This window comes from Pogona vitticeps, chromosome 4, assembly GCF_051106095.1.
Source record: "Pogona vitticeps strain Pit_001003342236 chromosome 4, PviZW2.1, whole genome shotgun sequence".
NCBI lineage: Eukaryota > Metazoa > Chordata > Lepidosauria > Squamata > Agamidae > Pogona > Pogona vitticeps.
The window spans coordinates 125,662,565-125,683,079 of NC_135786.1; the positions used below are offsets into that span (position 1 = coordinate 125,662,565).

At 44.6% G+C, this 20,515-nt stretch overlaps 1 pseudogene; it reads left to right on the forward strand.

Annotated features, from left to right (window-relative positions):
* Positions 1-1,466: 1,466 nt before the first annotated feature.
* On the forward strand, positions 1,467-7,692 carry LOC140707036 (small ribosomal subunit protein eS4, X isoform-like; annotated as a pseudogene).
* Positions 7,693-20,515: the final 12,823 nt, after the last annotated feature.

Sequence of the window (20,515 nt, forward strand, 5' to 3'; positions counted from 1 at the left end):
TGCTTTTGATCAATAGTGCTTTGGACAAGTGCTCATTATAGCTAGTTTAGGGACTGAGGACATACCTTTTATAAACCAAGCTGCAACACTCACAGGAGCAGAAAGAGAACTAGGGATATTTTTGTGTTTGTGTGTGCTGAAAAGTATCCCTGTTACACTGCACATTTGGTGTAGGGTAGACTGGACTGCAAAGGGTCTGTTAAAGTCGAGGGGAGGAACGACATGACATTTAACACACTCCTCCCTACCAAAAAGCAAACGCCCCTTGATCGATTCTTTCAGCAGAATGTGGTCACATAGCCGCTCTCCGCTTCCCAACCATGGACAAGGGCTGGGGACCAGCCTTGGTACCGGAGTGACTTGCTGCCCCTTTTCGCTGCTCCTACCGCTCTCCTCTTCACCGCTAATCAGGGAGGCCCAGAGTCACTCACAGCTTCCCAGCCAAGGGTCCTCACCTGTCAGCTGTTCGAGTCCCTTCCTCGGCTGATTGTTGCAGCCGCTGGGAGTTCAGCAAAAGGTGGAAGAAATAAACATTGGAGCAACAGCAGTGGCAACACCAGCCCTCGATGCGCAGCACTGTCGCGGTGCGGTGGGGAGCTGGTGCGCAGCATTTGCCTCACCCTGAAAGGTTGCTGATGAGCCTTCACTGGCCTTCAAGAACTGTCACACAACTACTTTTGAATCCCACTGAATTGTGCCAAACAGAAGACGTGCCCCAACAACATTTCAAAAAAGGTGTAGGACAGCTCTTAAAAGGGAACAAACAAAACCCACCCACCCCCATAAAATCCCCAGTCTGATACCTATTTTCATGGTAAAAATCTATCCAAAAGCAAAAGACAGAGATGAACATACACTAAAAATTTTCGCACCACATATAGTTTCAAACGAGCTTCATTTTAATTCCTGGGTGCTGTATTGGTTCACTCTGTAATACCAGGTTATACTGTGCATCCAGGCAGACTGGACACGGGGGGGGGGAGGTCTGCAATAGTCTACAGAGACTCTATACATGCCAGTATGACCGTCTCCCTTTTGAGCCCGGGTCTAGAGTGCTTGCACATGACTGTGGGGCACAGGGATAGATCTGGAATGGTGCTGGTGTACCGTTCTCCCCGTGACCCAGCAGTATCCCTGCCAGAGGTGGCCAAATTCATTTCAGTTGCAATGTTGAGGTCACCCGGACTATTTATACCTGGGGAATTTCAACATCCATGCTGAACTAGAACTATCTGGCCCATTCCTGGAGTTCATAGATGCCATGATGGCCATGAACCTATCCTGACATGTCATCTGCCCTGCACGTTCAGCTGGTTACACTCTGGTGTTCTTGACGGCAAAGGTGGAGATTGACCTGAGGGTAGGCACTGTGAACTCCCGCCCTCTGTCACGGACAGATCACTTCCTACTCAGATTCAACCTGTGAATCACAACCCCCCTCCCGGGGGGAGAACAGACCTGTGAAAATGGTCCTCCCTCACAGGCTTTTTGACCTGGAACTCTTCCAAGAGCCTCTGGGGGATGGGTTTCTGGCCAACCGGATAGACAACCCTGTCGAAGCTCAGGTCAATAGATGGTACCTGGAGATGACCCAGGTGGCTGACATGATCGCCCCCAAACGCCCTCTCCGCTCTAGAGCTCACACTGCTCCTTGGTATGAAGTTATCAAGGAGATGGGTAGAGAGAGAGCAGGTGGAGAAGAGATCAGTCCACATAAAATAGGGCTGCAGTCAAAACTACAGCCAATAAATATGCTAATACCCTTAAAGAGGCAAGAAAGACTTTTAACATCCAGAGGATTGGTGAGGCTGTGAACCAACAAGCAGAATTATTCTGGGTTGCCCATGACCTTACCAGTTCTGGCCATTCAGGGCCTCATTTTGAGTTCACCAGTGATCAGTGTGCAGCCTTTTTTAGAACAAAAATTGAGGCCATTCGTGCTGATCTTGACTCTACCAGCAGTTTAGCTGATCCGGGGAGTGACCATTGCTGCTCCATCTCCCATTGCCCAGTTAGTTCAATTTGACCCTGCAGTAAAGGAGGAAGCCTCCAGGGTGATGGCTAGCTGTAGACCCACCTCCTAATCGTTGGATCATTGCCCGGTGTGGCTGATCAGAGCCACAAAGGAGGCTATGACTGATTGGTCGTGAACATTATTAATTCACCACTGAGGGAGGGAATGCTCGCTTAAAAGAAACCATCTCCCTCTCGCTTAAAAGAAACCATCATCCAACCCATCATCAAACATCCCCAGTTAGTGTCGGGCAATCTTAACAATTTCCATTCGATACCATTCTTGGTCAAGGTGATAGAGAGGGTGGTGGCCAATCAGATGCAGTCATACCTGGAGGAGCAGGACTGCCTTGACCCATTCCAGTCTGGATTCAGGCCACAATGGGCTACTGAGATGACACGGGTCACTCTGCAGGATGACCTTTTAAAGGAAGAGGCAGAGTGACGGGGCAGAGGCACCCTGTTGGTACTCCTAGATCTCTCAGTGGCTTTTGATAACATTAAGCACGGTATCCTCCTGGACAGGTTCTCCATGGTTGGGATTGGGGGCTTAGCATTGAGCTGGCTCTGATCATTCCTCGAGGACCACGTCCAGAGAGTTCAGCAAGGGGAGGAGCTGTCATCACTTTCACCCTTTCGGTGTGGGGTTCTTCAGGGATCAGCACTATCCCTGATGCTTTTTAACATCTATGTTAAGCCGTAGTGGAAGGTCATCAGGTGTTTTGGAGTAAGGCGTCATCAGTATGCTGATGGCATGCAACTCTATATCTCTGTTAACACCTCTGCAGTGAATGCATTGGTTTCCCATCACGTTCTGGATTAGGTTCAAGGTTCTGACAATCACATACAAAGCCCTCCGTGGTTTGGGCCCATGTTACTTGTCAGAGTGTCTCTTATTAATGTCATCTGCCTGACCCACAAGGTCATCCCAGTTGAATGAATGAATGAATGATTTAATTAATGAATTAATGATAGCCTACATGAATAGAAGTTGGCAACCATGTTGTTATTATTGTTACTCTTATTATTGTGCCTCAAAAAATCCCCCAGCCAGCACGGACCATGACTATGTTCCGACCCTATTTGGGAGAGCTCAGTACAATTTCCCCTACGTGCCAACTTAAAAGCAGACCTAAAGGGCAAATCAGAGACGCCGTTATAGATGACCAAGGTTTTCTAGGTTCATCATAGCTGACATTACCCCAGTAAAAGTTTAGTTCCACAATGAAATCAGACAATCATGAACAAGCATTTCAAAATTTCATCTGATTACCTTAAGTGTAGGTATTTTCTTTGTTGCAATAATTCCAGGCAACTTTAAAAGTTTTTAATTTCTTCAGGTTTTTTTCCACATTGCTTCTATATTTTATACGGTGCTTTAAAATAATCCTTACAGCTCTGAGCAAAGTTGTAGGTACAATTGCTATGAATGAGCCATGTCCAAAGTAGTCTATCCTAGAGAGGATGTTGACACCTATTTCATGTCTTTTTATCAGGGATATGGTTGCTCGGCTATGAACGGCTTCAGCCATCTCCTTGAAAGTCACTCTTCAAGTTCTGCAAAGGATTGGCTGGATCCCAGAGGGACCAGGGCATCAATGCAGATAAGTGCTTTTCCTAACGGGCTAAGTTGTGGTTGGGCAGATACATGTTATTTCCCCCATTGTCATCTACTGGGGGGGTTCCATCCTTCCTTTGAGCCTCTGATCTCCTGAATGTAACTCATGAGCTGTTCTCCCAAGCTAGGAGTCCTCCTGAAGCTCTCCGTGTTCCTGATCTCTGTGACTTGGGGCAGAACCTGAAACTGTAAGGAGAGAAACATTCTTAAGGGCTGGTTGTGTGAGAGTGTCACTCCTGAAGTTTCTCTCCCCTCTCAAAGTCTGCAAACGATCTTGCTTTGTTTTGTGGTCAGTCTTCCAGACTTAAGCATGGGATGCCCTTGTAACTTCCTTAACTCCTATGGCTGACCGATTATTTAGGGAATCACTCTATAGCTGTGTGGTGCTACTTTGGTTCCTGAATTTTCCCTTCCTTGTGGTTCTGAGATTTTATTTTCTTATATTGAAGAGAGGTGCTGCTGTATGCTGTATGCAGTGAATTACTACTGGATGTTTGTTGCTTGTCTGGTCCCTCCCTTCGATTGCCAGTATTGAACCAACAGAGCAGGGGTCCCCAACTCCCCCGGTCCAAGGCCTGGTAACCGGGCTGTGGCCTTGTCAGGATCGGACCGTGGAAACAGATCTCCTGCCCCCCCTGCATGAACTCCCCCTCACATGGACGCACACCCACTGCACACATGGCCCGCCCACCCCCACAGGTGCCCCGTCCCCCCAAAGAGTCCACAGTTTGGAAAAGGTTAGGGATCACTGCAATAGAGGACATAGGTTGTCAGTTCATATACTGTAGAGAAATCTGAAATGTAGCTCAGTCATAATTGCCCCATCCAGCTGTTCAGAAAAGGGTTAAACTGAATGTCTGAGGAAGGTGAGACTTCTAGCCCTTGTTGGTCTCCTTGCATCTGGAGTGACCGTCTAAAGAGGAAAGCTTTGGTCAACATGGGTAAATTGTCTTCCATGGCATGAAGAGAGGCGGCAGTGAGGACCTCTTCGCATATTCAGATGAATCCTTCCCTTGAAAATAGGAAATGCTGATATCTGATGGGTAAATATAAGTATATATATAAGTATATATAAGTATATATATAAGTATATATTTTCTGTTTTCTGCTGTTAAACTGTGCCTTATTTCTGGAGAACTCAACTCAGAACCTCTGACCTTTCAGCCAGATATTTAACTCTCTGAGCCATCTATCTTCTCCAATTAATGTTCACCTGGAAACATGCAGTGTATTCTGGTGGTTTGTTACAACTTTCTGCTGCAGAAGCTGGGACAGTAGATAGACTTGCAACCTAATGCACCGAGCCTCATGGCACAGTGGTTAAACTGCCGTACTGCAGCCAAAACTGTGCTCACGACCCAGGGTTCAATCTCAGGTAGCCGGCTCAAGGTTGACTCAGCCTTCTATCCCTCCGAGGTCGGTACCCGGCTCGCTGGGGGGCGGGGCATGTGTAGTCTGCATAATTAACTTGTAAAGCGCCCAGAGTGTGCTTGAAGCGCTATGGGGTGGTATATAAGCATCATGCTTTGCTTTTTGCTTATGCAAAATTACATCTAAGTGAGAACCACTATCCACGCTGGAGTCGAAATGGTGGCCCTTTCTTGGCAGAGCACAGCCATGGCACACATGGCACCAGGGCTCGCATCGAGGAGGGAATGACTGGAGGGGAGGGGAGGGTTTTGAACCGCACTTGAGGTGGGCAGGAAAAGACCATGGGCATTAGATGAGATGTGTCGAGGAGGGACTGACAAGAGAGCGGGGCGGGTGGGAGGGACCATGCTTGGGTTGGTCAAGAAAAGACAGGGTGGGGATAGAGGGGGCTTGAGGGGAGGAGAGAGAAGAGGGTTGGGGGTGAAGGGGGATTGTGGTAGGCAGGGCTCGCAGCTGGGAGCAGAGGGGGCATTGCGGGAGGGTTTGTGAAAGGGAAGGGGTGGTCCTGGGAGTGTAGAGGGATGGACAAGAGGGGTTTATTTGCATAATGGATGTGAATGAGAAGAAAGGAGTCATTTTCTTGAGTATATAAGGGGAAAATGAAACCCAGTCTATCAGAGGTGTTTTCTTCTCTCTACACCAAGAGAGACTCTTAATAATATCAGGAGACAGGTGTCCAGTTGTCTCGTGTGCTCCCAGAGGCATTTGGTGGGGCCACTGTGAGATACAGGAAGCTGGACTAGATGGGCCCTTGGCCTGATCCAGCAGGACTCTTCTTATGTTCTTATAAGCTGCCAAAAAAGGCAGAAGCAGACACATTTGTATTTCTCTCCGAATGGACAATATTATTTACAGCAAATTTGCCGTATGCTTTCTGGGAATGCTTTTGTAAGCATAACTAAATTGTTTATTTATGTCTGAAGCATGATACCAGTTGAAGTCTAAATTTAGCCTCCAGCTACTGCAGTAAATAAAATAAACAAGCCCTGGCACTCATTATGTCCGATAATAATCATTGTCTGCCACCAATTTAATTCCAATTTATAGCAACTCTAGCCAGGGATTTGTAGGTATGCTCTTGAAGTGGTCTACATTTTCTTCTTCTGATGGTACCCTGAGACAGTGCAGTTTGTTCAGGACAAAAGAGGTTGGCTCTTTACCTCGGACACACACTGGAGAACTGAACTCAGAACCTCTGACATTTCAGCCAAATATTTAACTAACTGAACCATCTATCTTCTCCAATTAATGTTCACCTGGAAACATGCAGTGTATTCTGGTGGTTTGTTACAACTTTCTGCTGCAGAAGCTGGGACAGTAGATAGACTTGCAACCTAATGCACCGAGCCTCATGGCACAGTGGTTAAACTGCCGTACTGCAGCTAAAACTGTATTCACGACTCCAGGGTTCAATCCCAGGTAGCCGGCTCAAGGTTGATTGAACCTTCTATCCTTCTGAGGTCGGTACCCGGCTCGCTGGGGGGTGGGGCAATGTGTAGCCTGCATAATTAACTTGTAAAGTACCCAGAATGTGCTTGAAGCACTATGGGGTGGTATATAAGCATCACACTTTGCTTTTTGCTAATGCAAAATTACATCTAAGTGAGAACCACTATCCACCCTGGAGTGGAAATGGTGGCCGTTTCTTGGCAGAGCACAGCCATGGTACCCTAGCCATAACACAGGTTCCCACAAAGTGAAGGAGTGCCTTCTGTTCACCGTTTTGCCCAGGAACAAGCCCAGATATACCCTGACAATGTCAATAAGAGCGGCATGCAGTGGTTTATCGAGATTCATGGCTAAGTCCACATGGACATCACCCACTCTGCTGGCTTTATAAATGTAATCAGCATCAAGAAAACCAGTGAGCAGCCGCACCTTGTGTATGACACAAAAGGATGCTTGGCTGTTCACCGAATCTCACCAAAAAAGGCAAAGTACAAGATCTTCATGGGCACCAAGAGGGTCCCACACTTTCTTACTAACAATGGTGAGACCGTTTGCTATCTTGATGGTGTCATTAAGGTGAGAAACACTATTCGGATTAGCCCAGAGACAGGCAAGATTGCAGACCTAATCATGTTTAACACAGGCAACTTGGGTGTGGCAACTTGGGTCATACTGATGTGACCATCAACTGCATCCCTGCTGCTTCCATATTGATGCCAATGGTAGCAGCTTTGCCAGTAGGCTGTCCAACATCTTTGTTACTGGTGTGAGTGAGAAGTCTTGAATCTCCCTTCCCCATGGAAAGGGTGTCCATGTCCCCACTGCAGAAGAGAGAGAGAGAGAGAGAGAGAGAGAGAGAGAGAGAGAGAGAGAGAGAGAGAGAGAGAGAAGAGGAGAAGAATAAGCTGGGCGCCTAATGGAACAGGGATGGAGTCCTCTAGAATGCTTGGGCATTTGGTCAGAACCCTGTTTGTCTTCAGGTAAGGAAAAGGTGAGATTCCCAGTATGGTGTAGCAGAATGAGTGATTGCTTAGCACTCTGGAGACCTGAGTTCCAATCCCTGCGCAGCCATGGAAATTCCCTGGGTGTGTATGTGTAACTAGTAAAACCAGTCCTTAAATACCTCACTTAGTTTGAAAGCCTTTTAGGGGTTGCTTTAATTCAGTTCTGACTTAACGACTCATAACACACAAAGACCCACTAAATGCAGGAAGGCTTACTTCTGAGTAAATATGGATGCAAGTGTGTTATATTTTATATTTATTTCATCAGATTTATACCCCGTCCATCTAGACAGATAGTCTACTCTGGGCGGCATAACAAAGTTTAAAAACAGTGTGAGCTGGCAATGACACGTTTCAAATCTCATTTCTTCAAATAAACTGAGGAAATCACTATTCTCTTAGCATCTTCCTGGCGTGCATACCTCCGATACAAGGATAGAAATGCTGACTTATTTTAGATAGTTGTTCTAAGAACTTTGGCTGCTAACTATATTCTTTCTCTCTTCCATGGCGTATTGTCCTGTCCATGCATAATAGCTAATGCCTAAATTTCTTTCTTTGGAAAGAACTTGCTTAGGGTGGCATTCATCTCTTGTAAAACACCAGTGGACTGATCTCCTTTCTTATCCAAAGAGTATGGGAATACTTCGCTTATCCAACTGTTAGGCTGCCGGTGCCAGGAGAAGTTTGTCATTTTAAAAGGAAAAAAATCATGGAGCAGCATTTCTACACAGGTGCAGTTCAACATACAGATAAGAGGTAAAGAAAGAAACAAAGAAAGAAGTAAAGAAAGAAGTAAAGGAAGGAAGGAAGGAAGGAAGGAAGGAAGGAAGGAAAGCATGTGAAGAGGAAATTTCACCCTATCTAAAACTCTCTCACACAAATTCACTCCCCTTTATACCACAGCTCCACCCCTTATGTTCCACCCTCCATCACACCATTGGTAGATGACTCACAGCTTTAGCAGTGACGGACAGGTGAGGTCATAGCTGTATGTAACACTCTGTGCTGAAAGAAAACGTGCTGGGACAACCAGGGTTTATGCTAAGTGCTGAGAAAGAAGTCCTGCTTCGTGGCATCCAGCATCCGTGCAGAACATGCTGGCTTGTAGAGATGGGCACAATCCACGGTTTTGCATTTTGGCAAGGTTTGGCAGATTGGGCCCACAGGTGTTGCGCAGGTGTCCTATGGGCACCCACTCAGAGGGGGGGATGGGGCAGGGAAGCCCAGGGTGCTGCCTCTTGAGTGTGCACCTCTAAGAGAAGGTGGGCAGGGGCATCTGGGGCAACCACGCAAAACCTGTGGGCCCGATCTGCCAAACCATGGATTGTGCCCATCTCTAGGCTAGGAAAGGGTGCCAGCCAATGTTCTCTCTAAGGTGCTCAGGTGTGCAGTGCTGCATCGGGTGTCTGTAGCTGAGCCAGCTGTTTTCACCCATTGGCTTCCAGTCGTGGCTGGGATTCTGCATGCAGGGGGTGGCGCCTCCGCTCAGTGCTCAGGAAAATTAGAGGGAACGTTGGTGCTGGCCCATTCTGCATTTACACTTGGATGCAGAAGGGAAAAGGCTGGGAGGGCCACGCTGTCAGATGCCTAAAGAGCCTGCAGCCCTATGTGGACCATAGAAGGAATTTTACTTATTACTTATTTGTCTATTTAAAATAATTATATGCAACCTTTCTCTGATAAGCCCATTGGTCATATTTTGTGAATACTTGCTATATAGGAAGGGTGGGACTCCTGAGACCCATATACTGCATGCAGCCTCCCAGTGCCATTTTTGCAGCTTGCATGACCATCAATGCCAAAAACAAAAACATTGGAAATATTCTATCTACTGAAGCATCCATAGCGTCTCCTTCTCTCACACTATTTCATGGAGCAGGGGAAAGTGTTCATTTTGCTGACACCCTGAAGTAACTCATTTATGAAGCCACTTCACAATACCAGAAATTGACACTGGAAGGAGGTTTGGCAGCTTTGACATCTGCAAGGTTCAATTTTCGTCCATTCTCAATGGTGCAGACAGGGGGTGCTCTGGGGGCAAATTGGTCTGCTCCATCTAATACACTGGTTCTTAACCTTGGGTTACTCAGCAGTTTTGGACTGCAACTCCCAGAAGCCTTCACCACCAACTGTGCTGGCTGGGGTTTCTGGGAGTTGCAGTTCAAAAACATCCGAGTAACAAAGGTTAAGAACCACTGATCTAATACATCGTGTGATCACCAGAAGGGGGAGAAGTGAACCAGTCTGCCCCCCCCCCAAAATGCACCAAACAGCACAACAAAAGTCTGTCTGAACAATCCCTGAGTTCACCAGTATGTTTCCTTGCTCTAGTTTTCTTTCTGGATTGAAGAACAACTTGTGTTTCATTGCTTCCTGCAGTTGCAATTGGAAATTTAAAAAAACCACACAGGTAAATAAGCAGAGCTATGGAACCCGCCTTCGACTGCCTATATGCTTTGTCCTCTAGGAAAGCTAGCATATCTCCCAATAACACCGCACTAGCCTAATGCTGAGAAATAATCTATTGAATGGGTCAGTTTTTACATCCTGTGTTTAACTTTTGAGTTAGCCACAAAAAATTACCTCAGTAATCAGAACAATGGGTTCCAGGGCTTTATATGTTATTTTCACTCTTGAAGTAGCTCGCTTGGCCTGAGCAGCTGAATCGGCAACCACAGCACAAACGATCTGGCCCACACAGGCTACCTGCAATATATTAGCAGGATTCCACATCCTTATACATATGTATCACATTACACAAAATGCACAGAAAATAGTTGCCCCAGTTGAGAAAGTGTGATAGGCCTGTAGAAGCAGCTGTGTCAGGCAAGAGAAGAGACAGCTCCTTTTTCTGGACAAAAACATCCTGTTGCTGAAGCTCCACACGTTTCTTCTTATTGAGTAACTAGTGCTGGACAAATGATCGGCAGAGTCCCCTTTGTTTGGCACAGCCGATCACCTCTTGGGAGGGGTAAGCAAGCACAGACTGTCCCTGCAACTCAAGAGGAGAGCGGCGCTATTAAAGTTTGAGACCACTGATCATCTTGCCTGGTGCTGTGGTTTGCAGCTGCCTGGTAGGCATGCCCTGGCATTCCTTCGCATGGTCAGATGTGACCATGATGTGATCCTGAGTGGAAGCAAGGAATCTGTAAGTTCATCTCATGGTGATTTTATTCTGCAAGAACTCACAACAAAAACATAAACCCACCCCATTCAAGATCCTTTAATTCTTGTTGTTAGCATTACGTAAGTTCAAGGTGCTGCTGGCTCTTCTTATTAAGCTCTAAGTCTAAACAGATTGGGATCGGAGTATCAGAATCCACCGAAATTGAACATTTGTCCTCAGAGGGAGAAAGAAATGGTACAGATAGTTTATCATTGCAAGAAGAAAATCTTTAACGGGCAATTTTGTCTGTGGAGGTAGATACAGTGGCCGTTCATCCCTTGGTTTGTTTCAGATTAGGTACAGGTGAAATTGAATTAAAAACCAGCCACTCCATGCGAGGAAGCTCCTTGTGGAATTGTCTCATCAATGGGAAACCATCTTTTTTTTGTTCAGCTGCCGGGGGGGCTTAAATTTGTTCTAACTGGATGGCATTGCTTTTTCTGCTTTCTGCAGTGTATGCGCGATCACTTGATCCGAAGGCAAAAGGGTGCTCCTACTGTCTCCAGACAGCGTTTCTTTTGTGTGTGTGCAAACACAGCTGTGTCATCTGGACAGATAACAGGGCTTTTGCTAGCACTGACCAAATTTGAAAAAAGTGGATCACAGCAGATCAAAGCGTATTTTCCGCACTGTGTAGTCACACCCTGATTGCCACAGCTAGAATTTTTGCTCCCTCCCAGCATTTGAAAATTATGTTGTGTATTAGTCTTCAGGGTCCATGAGAAACACGGGATATCTTTGGTGTCAGGTTTCTCAAAAACAAAATCTGTCTCAGTCATGTCTCTCCAACAGTGTTGTGCTTTCAGCTCTGATGGCTGCTTAACTGTCTCAGTGAAATCAGTGACATTTAAGTATTTCCTCTGACTGGGTCCAGTCCATTTAAAATTCCTTCCCTATTCGTATGTGATGATCCATGTTCCCTGGTACTAAATATTTATATTTGGCAAATAATTTTTTGGTATCTGATTTATAGGGTATAACAAGCAACATCCTCTCACTTGGAGTTTGAAAAATAAAATGGCTATGCTGGTGGAGACACAGGTTCTGGGAGTTGTATTCCACAAAAAGCATTTTTTTGGACTCCTGCTTTCATTGTTGATAGCCTCTAATGGAAGCAGATCACCATTTTTTAAATGCATAAAATCCCCTTTGCAGAATCTGGCTCATGACTGGAATGGAGGTTGCTCTACCCCCAAGTAATGGGGTAAACACCACCCAGGGGTCGCTGCCACAATATGCACTCTAAAAATATGTAAATACCCACTTTTCTTTTAAAATGTTATCCAAAGGTAAATTTTCCCACAAAACATACTTGCATTTATTTGGGTATTAAAAGGTTGATAAACCACAATACCTTATTTGTTGCAAACAAACTCTCCGGTTTTGTGATGTAACAGAATTCATTGGTACCTGGGACATCTTCAGCTGTTATCACATCAACCCCTCCTGGCAAATTGAGGGCTTGTGATGTATCAATTGACCTGGGAAAGAAACAATCAATAATCTTCTCAGAAATGTTAAAGAACTTAGAAATTCTTTCTAGATTCATGATTTCTTGACATTTCAACATTTTATCTAAGGTATTTTGTAAGATGATGGGCAGGTGGGTAAGAAGAGGGTTTTCACTTCTTTATTTAGGAAATGTTACTTCCATCAACCCTGCACAAATTTATTCTTATTATTTGTTAAATCTTACTGTCTTGAAGGAAGATTTAATGTAGGTGTCAAGCATTCAACCAGTCAACCATCGCTGGGGTTTCCATTAGCTATATGGAAAGGCTTAAATAGATGTTTACTTCAAAACAACAATCAACTAAATAAAAATCAGCGAACGAAGCAATAATCAGCTAATGAAAGATATATGTCCCACGTGCATATATACATTTAACGTTTCGGTTCTTTAATCCAGGAGGGGGATGGTGGTAAATATGTGCAGGCAAGTAACCTTCTGAGGAGTACTCCTTAGCTGAGAGGTGAGTAACATCTGAGTATTCAGGGACTACTTTTGGTCTTGCGCCCTTTGGAGGGCACATACCCACTAATAATTTGGGATTCATGTAATAAAATATAGAGCATTGTTTGGACCCATTTTTTTAAAACACAACTCTTGATTTCCTGTCCTTCTCGGGGCGAGGGCTGGATTAAACATATCTCCATGCTCACACAATCTCTGCATGGGCTCTTGAACTTGTCACAAAGGCCAAAAAGAGTTCCTTCTCCACAGGGTGAATGTCATCGCAATAGAGAGCTTCTCCTGTGGCATGCTTGATCGCTGCAAGATGCATCAGGGGACACCCTACTGTGTCATGGGGCAACTGTTCCTGGTTAATATCCTGTTTCATAAAACAACAACAACAACAACAAAAAGGAAGGTATCCTTAATTAGCAACCTGAAACCATTGCAAAGAGAAAGACCGTGTTATTACAAAATAAACAATCAGTGATGCCTCGCAATACGAATTTAATTCATTCCGTGGTTAATGTTGTCTTGCAAAACGCGTTTTTCCATTGGAATGCATTGAAATGTAATTAATGTGTTCGTATGGGCAAAAAAGTGAGAATAAAGTCAAATTTGGTTTACAAAGGGTTTATTAAAGCCATACATATTGTGTACATGATTTCAAAAATTTCAATCAAAAAACTTGAATTTTTTAAACATCATAGAAAAACATTTAAAAATCAGCAAACATGAGGCAGAAATAAAAAACAGAAGACATTTGTCTTGCGAGTCATCAACCCCATTGCCAAAACCATTTCTCTTGCGAGTTTTTTGTCCTGAGAGACATTTGTCTTGTGAGGCACCACTGTATACGTCTTTATTATGCAACAGACCTTAGAACTGCAACTTACTGCCCATGTAACTTATAATCAAAAACGCAGCGCACACCTAAGTGTTTCAAAATGGGCCAATGTTTACAAACGTTCCTGTTAACAAATTCAGCCAATATTTAAGATCTAAGGCACCCTTAGAACATAATCATGTTGTTTTCAGTAGTTTATTTTGTCACGGTTTTGGCAACAGCAAAAATATGCAGAGTTATTGAAGACACAAGTTCTTCTTCTGTTGCAAGATGGTTGTATTTACAGTATTTACAATTATTTACAGGCAGGCATCATATCAGCATGGCAGGAACTTTTTACACAAACTAACATAGTGGCTAGGAGCAAATGGTGGAGAAGGAAGAGGAAGCTACAAAGACACTGTTCATTTACATACATATACATGGCATCTCTAGTCCAATCAGAAGACACATGACTTCATCTTCTGCACCTGGTGTCTTCTTATATCCAGACATTGCATCATCTTCAGAGTGACTCAGCATACTCACATCTGTGCACAATGGCAGCTCATTAATAATACATTCATTCAAGTTGAGGCCTACAAAATTTCTATATTCTGACACCCCTCCTAATTTTTTATGCCTGAACAAAACACATTCCCAACTCTTTTATACATTTCTCCTGTTTCTGTGTACTCAAAGGCTTAGTCAGTATGTCAGCTATGTTGTTTTCAGTTTTGCAATACTCTAATTCAATCATTTTCTCTTTTATTGCCTCTCTTACATTACGATATTTAATATCAACATGTTTACTTCTGTTTTTCACTCTTTCTGTTTCAGCCATGTGTATACATGTCGTGTTGTCCTCCATTATTTTTATTGCCCCATTTGTTTCAATTCAAGAACCATACATTTTCTAACTTTCTTTTAAACACACATTTGTTACCTGTAACCTCTGTGTTCTGTAGGTAGCTTTGTTTCTGTAAACACCTTGTGTTCTTTCATGGATTTCATTTCCTCATCCATGGCATCTTGTCATTTCCTCCTTTCAAAATCAGGAAGTTCCATTACCTCTTTGTAATTTCTGGGTTCTGGGTATATGTGACAAACTCTCACTCCACCCACTCCAAACCTCTTGGGTGATACACCTTTGTTTGCCCTTTCAGACCTCCTACGACCCCGTGGTTCTGGCTCTATCTCTGACTCACTAATATATTTTTCTTCATCTTTGTGTTCTTCATTATCTTCTCCATCTTCTTCATCAGTGGACTTCGTGTCTTCTTCACGTGTTTCTGACTGTCTAATCTGACTCCTTCTTCTGTCATTTAATGGGATAAATATCTGTGAATTAGCATGAACTTTATCCCAATTCTCACCTTCATTGAAGCTAGCAGACCTGGATATCACAATGTTTCTGTTTCCATCCACAAACCTATATGCTTTTGATCCAGGCTCATAACCTAGGAACCTCATTTTCTTTGTTTTAGCTCTGCCCTTTCTCCTTAACTGTTTTGGCACGTGTACCCATGCAGTACAACCAAATACCCTCAGGTGCTTTAACGAAGGTTCCTTACCAAAGAGCATAAAATATGGAGTCTGATCTATGGCAGACGACCAAATTCTGTTCACCAAAAAATTTGCAGTTTTCAGTGCCTCCGCCCAGTACCCATGATGTATCTCTGCATCTGCTAACAGTGCATCTTTCATTTCCTGAAGCACCACCAATTGCGCCACCTGGTGGCCAAAGCGTCATTCAATTAATTTCACCCATTTCTTAAATGTTTGAAAGACCTCTGTTTTTGATTTTAGTGTAAAACAGTATGAAAAACGTGTGTAATCGTCAATTGTCACCAATGCATATTTTGCCCCTCCTAAAGAGGGTGGAAATGGTCCTATCAAATCAGCGTGTACCAGCTCAAAAAGTCTATTTGTCTTTCTGATGCTCAGTTTCCCTTTTGGAGCCACATGCGTTTTAGATTGCTTACACACCTGGCAATCTAAGTAATTTTTACAATCTTTTATATTTACATCTCTAGCAATGTTCTCCATTCTCTGCACAGTTTTAAAGTTCACATGCCCCGGTCTTCTGTGCAGCAAATGTATGCAATTGTCATGTTGGGGTTCATTCTTATGCACCATGTATGTGACTCTATATGTTCTGCTTTTTAACACATACAAATTGTCCTCTTGTTTTGCTTTTGCACTACTCTGTTGTTTTTCTTAATTATGCATTCCCCTTTTTCAAATATCACAGAAAACCCCCATCTGTCAAGGGCTAAGACACTTAGTAATTGACAGTCAATGCTGGGGACCAGTAAAATATTAATTATCTCTTCCTTTAGATTGGGAACATATATTCTTCCTTCTTCTTCAACGTGTGCTTTCTGTCCATTTCCCAGCATCACGCTTCTCAGCTCCGTGTCTCCTAAAAAACAAAACATTTCTGGATCATTAGTAAGATGATTTGCAGTGCCACTGTCAATTAACCAGGCTGCAGCTGTGTTCATGGCCTTGAACACCTTATCTCTTGTTTGCTTAACAAGAGAAATTCCTTTTCTGCTGCCTTCTCCGGAGCGTCTGTAAACTGCTGCTGCTGGTTCCCTTCTGTTTGAAGTTGTCTCTCCTTTCAAGCAGTCTCTCTGAAGATGATTTCTCGATCCACATTTATAACAGGCTTTAATCATCATGGCACTCCCACGCTGCTCTCGGTCTATAGCTGGCATCCTCCTTTTCATGCTGCCGTCTGGAATCTGTCTCCATCTCTCCCGGTCAGCTCCCACGTGCCTTCCTTCAGCAGTTTGGGATCTCTCCTTCCAGCGATCCTGCTGCTGCAAAATTCTACTTGTAACATACTCAAGAGTCAGTTGTGTGTCAGGCAAACTTTCCAAACTTGTAATCAGCATATTAAATTCAATGGGCAGACTGCTCAAAATCACGAAGACCTTCTGTTCCTCTGTAAAATGAACATTCATTAACTGCAGTTCATTAAACAGACCCTTCATTGTTTGTAGATGCTTGGAAGCACATTCCCCAGACTGCATTTGACACTTATACAGCCTTCTGGTTAAAGAGATCTTCGTGCCTGCTGTTTCTCTTAAGTAAATGTTTCTTAATCTGTCCCAGACTGCCTTGGCTGTGGTCAGTCCTTGCACATGCACTAACTGTTCGTCTTCAAGGGACAAAATGAGAGTACTCAGAGCCCTCTCTTCCTCTTGTTGTTCCTCCTGTGTTAACTGCGCTGGAGGATTACTCGCATATGACCATAAAGATTCTCTTCTTAACAGCATTTCTGCCTTCACTGCCCATGTTCTATAGTTTTTGTCATTCAGCCTGTTTATTGCTAATCCACCTATGCCTCCTGGGCTCAACGCCATCCTGCCTTCTCTTGCAGTTCTCTGTTTCCTTTCCCCTCCTGGGCTAACAGACGAACTGTCTTCTCCCAATTCTTCTATGTCACTGCCACTTTCTCTCTTCTTTCATTTATATACTTCACCCACGTTACTCACCACCGTCTTGACTTTAAATGGCTTGCGCAGCACACGTTGCTGGGCCCATAACCTCTGTCATGGTTTTGGCAACAGGAAAAATACGCAGAGTTATTGAAAACACTTACAAATTCTTCTTCTGTTGCAAGACGGTGTATTTACAGTATTTACAATTATTTACAGGCAGGCATCACATCAGCATGGCAGGAACTCTTTACACAAACTGACATAGTGGCTAGCAGTAAATGGTGGAGAAGAAAGAGGAAGCTACAAAGACACTGTTCACTTATATATATATATACATGGCATCTCTAGTCCAATCAGAAGACACATGACTTCATCTTCTGCATCTGGTGTCTTCTCATATCCAGACATTGCATCATCTTCAGAGTGACTCAGCATACTCACATCTGTGCACAATGGCAGCTCATTAATAATACATTCATTCAAGTTGAGGCCTACAAAATTTCTATATTCTGACATATTTGTTGGTAAGTACACACAGGACTACAGTTCAACAAAAAGGTATACCACCTCATATTCCAACTCTAACTACATCAACACAGAAATAAAAGAAGTTCCTTATGTGCCAACATAGATCAGTCCAGGATAGACTTAGCATTTTGTTTAGCAAACCAATACATGTATGTTATACATTAAAAAATATATCAAAAGGTGTCATCAAATCACCCACCCACATCCCCAAGTAACTTTGCCAACTTACTTCCTGCTCAATTGACTAGAGCATAGCTGAACATACTGTGCATGTACTGTGTTGATCAAGACTAGATTTTGACCTTGTTAGTGTTGCTAAGTGTGTTAAGTAAGTAACAGAAAAGCATCGATCTAAGTATGAGTCCCAAAGGAGAACTCCCTTACAGTGTTTCTATAGGATTTTGAAATCCTTGCAGAGACTAAGGAACAACTTGTGATGATGAGTAAAGATGGGCATGAAGTACTTCATGCCACTTCGTCACCAGTTTTCTGTGTAGCAGCACAGATGCCATGCGTTTGCTTTCCCCTCTCCACTGGCAGCTCACCCATTGACCTGCTGATGCATGCTGCTCTGTCCCTCCCCATCATGCAATCTTCCAGTTTGGGCAGGAGCCTGGACTTCCCTTCTCCACCTCCTCCAATAACTGGCCACTCAAAGGCAACACTGCAGGAATCTCTGCCTTGCCTGCTTGTCTGAGTGGCCAGGTGCTGGAGGAGGCAGAGAAAGGAAGTCCAGGCTCCTGCCCAGACTGGAAGATGACATGATGGGGTGGGATGGAGCAGCACAATCGTGCGGACGACTTATGATGAAGGGTGATGAGCAAACAATGATGGCCATGATCCAGCCACTCCATGCTCCTGGTACAAGTAACCTAGAAAAGACTGGGTTGCTGCATGTGTTCTATCATCCATGTGGTTTTTAATAAAATTTTTGTAATCATTTTGCCAATCAGTTGGGTGATCTTCTAAAATTTGAATAAGGTCTTCCTCTGTATGTTTCTCCTGGACATAAGCTAGGGTGTCTCTTTCCATTTCTCTAGTGTACCCACACAAGAGAGGTAGGCCTTGTCCATTGTTTTTGAAATATCGTACAGCAGTTATAACCCACACAGCTAATTCCTTTTTTCTGCTATAAATCCTATTGGTCATTATGCTATCTTTGAATGTTACTATCGCACATGCTTGGGTATAATTGTAGAATAAGTAGTCCACATTTAGAATTTGGGATGTGGAAGTTAATTCAGGAATTATAGGTTCTAGAGTGCTGATCAAGTTCCATTTTATCCTCAATGTCCTGTATGGGGGGAGTAATAGCTATTTGGTCTAAATGTGTTAGGGCCTGGCCAGTATCTAACTTTTCAGAGTTCCTTTTGGATCTAGAAGATTTTCTTTCTTTCTTTGGTTTCCTCTCAATAAATTTAAATAGATTATAAATAATAATCTATTTAAATACTCTACGCCTGGTGTTGTTGAACGCCAGGTCTGTATCTAACAAAACCTAGCTAATTTACGATCTTATTCTGGAGGAAGATGCAGACCTGGCCTGCATAACCGAAACATGGATCGGCGGAGAGGGGGGTCCCCCTCTAGCTCTCATCTGCCCGCCCGGTTATGCTGTCCAACACCAGGGTAGACTAGAGAGTCGGGGGGGGGGGAGTCGCCATCGTTTATAAATCCACCCTGGAAGTAATTAGGCGCTCCTCGGTGGTAAAACCAGGTCTTGAGGCTCTCCACGTGTGGATTGGGGCCAGGGACGGTATTGGGATCTTGCTGGGTTACCGTGCTCCCCGCAACCCAGCCACTTCCCTACCGGAGCTGGTGGACTTTGTCTCCGCGGCACTGTTGGGCTCCCCGAGATTATTGGTCTTGGGGGACTTCAACGTGCATGCGGGGGCAGAGCCCGTTGGATCAGCTCTTGAGTTCTTGGAGACCATGGCCTTCTTGAACATGTCCCAACATGTCAACGGCCCTACGCACGTGGGCGGCCATACATTAGATTTGGTTTTTTTCCACCAACAGGAGTGAGAGTGGACTGATGGTGACTGACCTCGAGTCAGTCCCCTTGTCATGGTCGGATCACCACCTAATAAAATGCTTCCTCAAGATGGCTCTCCCCCCTCGCAGGGAGCAGGGATCTATTGTTATGGTCCGCCCTCGAAGGCTACTGGATCCGATTGGATTCCAGGATGCCATGAGAGGGGTTACGGCTGACCTGGCTGGCACTCCTGTCGAGGCTCTCGTGGATGGCTGGTTCACCGCCACGGCTAGTGCTGTTGACACGATCGCACTTAAAGGCCCTCTCCTCCACAGAGATCGCCCGGCGCCCTGGTTTAACCAGGATCTTCGGGTGTCGAAGCGGGTCAGGAGACGTCTGGAGCGCAAATGGAGAAAGGACCCGACGGTTTTCAACCGTATAGCTGTTAAGGTCGCAACTAACCTTTACCAGACTAAGGTAAAGGCTGCCAGTAGAACTTACCTCGCTAACCGGATAAGTGAGGCATCTAACCAGCAGGCGGAACTATTCCGTATAGTACGTGACCTATCCGGAGTTGGCCCGGGAGATAGGCCTCCCCCTAGTCTTACCCCGGACCAATTTGCAGCATTTTTTAGATCTAAAGTGGAGGCCATCCGCCGGGATCTCGCTCCTTTTTTGAATACAGTGAGTCGAGTTGAGATGTCCAGCGCTCCGTCTTGCCCGGTGTCTTTCGACTCTTTTCAGCCCGTATCGCCCGACACTGTGGCCAGGACGCTTGATCGCTGTCGTGCCACCACCTCCTCTTTGGACCCCTGCCCGGCCTGGCTAATCAAGGCAGCCAGGCCCTCAACAACGGAATGGGCTACTGTAATAATTAATGGGTCTTTCCTTGAGGGTAGATTTCCCTCTGCCCTCAAGGAAACACTCATTAGGCCCATAAGAAAGAAACCCAGTTTGGCGGCGGACGAAATTGGCAATTATAGGCCCGTCGCCAATGTTTCTTTCTTAAGCAAGGTAGTCGAGAGGGTGGTGGCCGATCAGCTTCAGGCGTTCCTGGATGAAGCAGATGCCCTGGATCCATTCCAGTCGGGCTTCA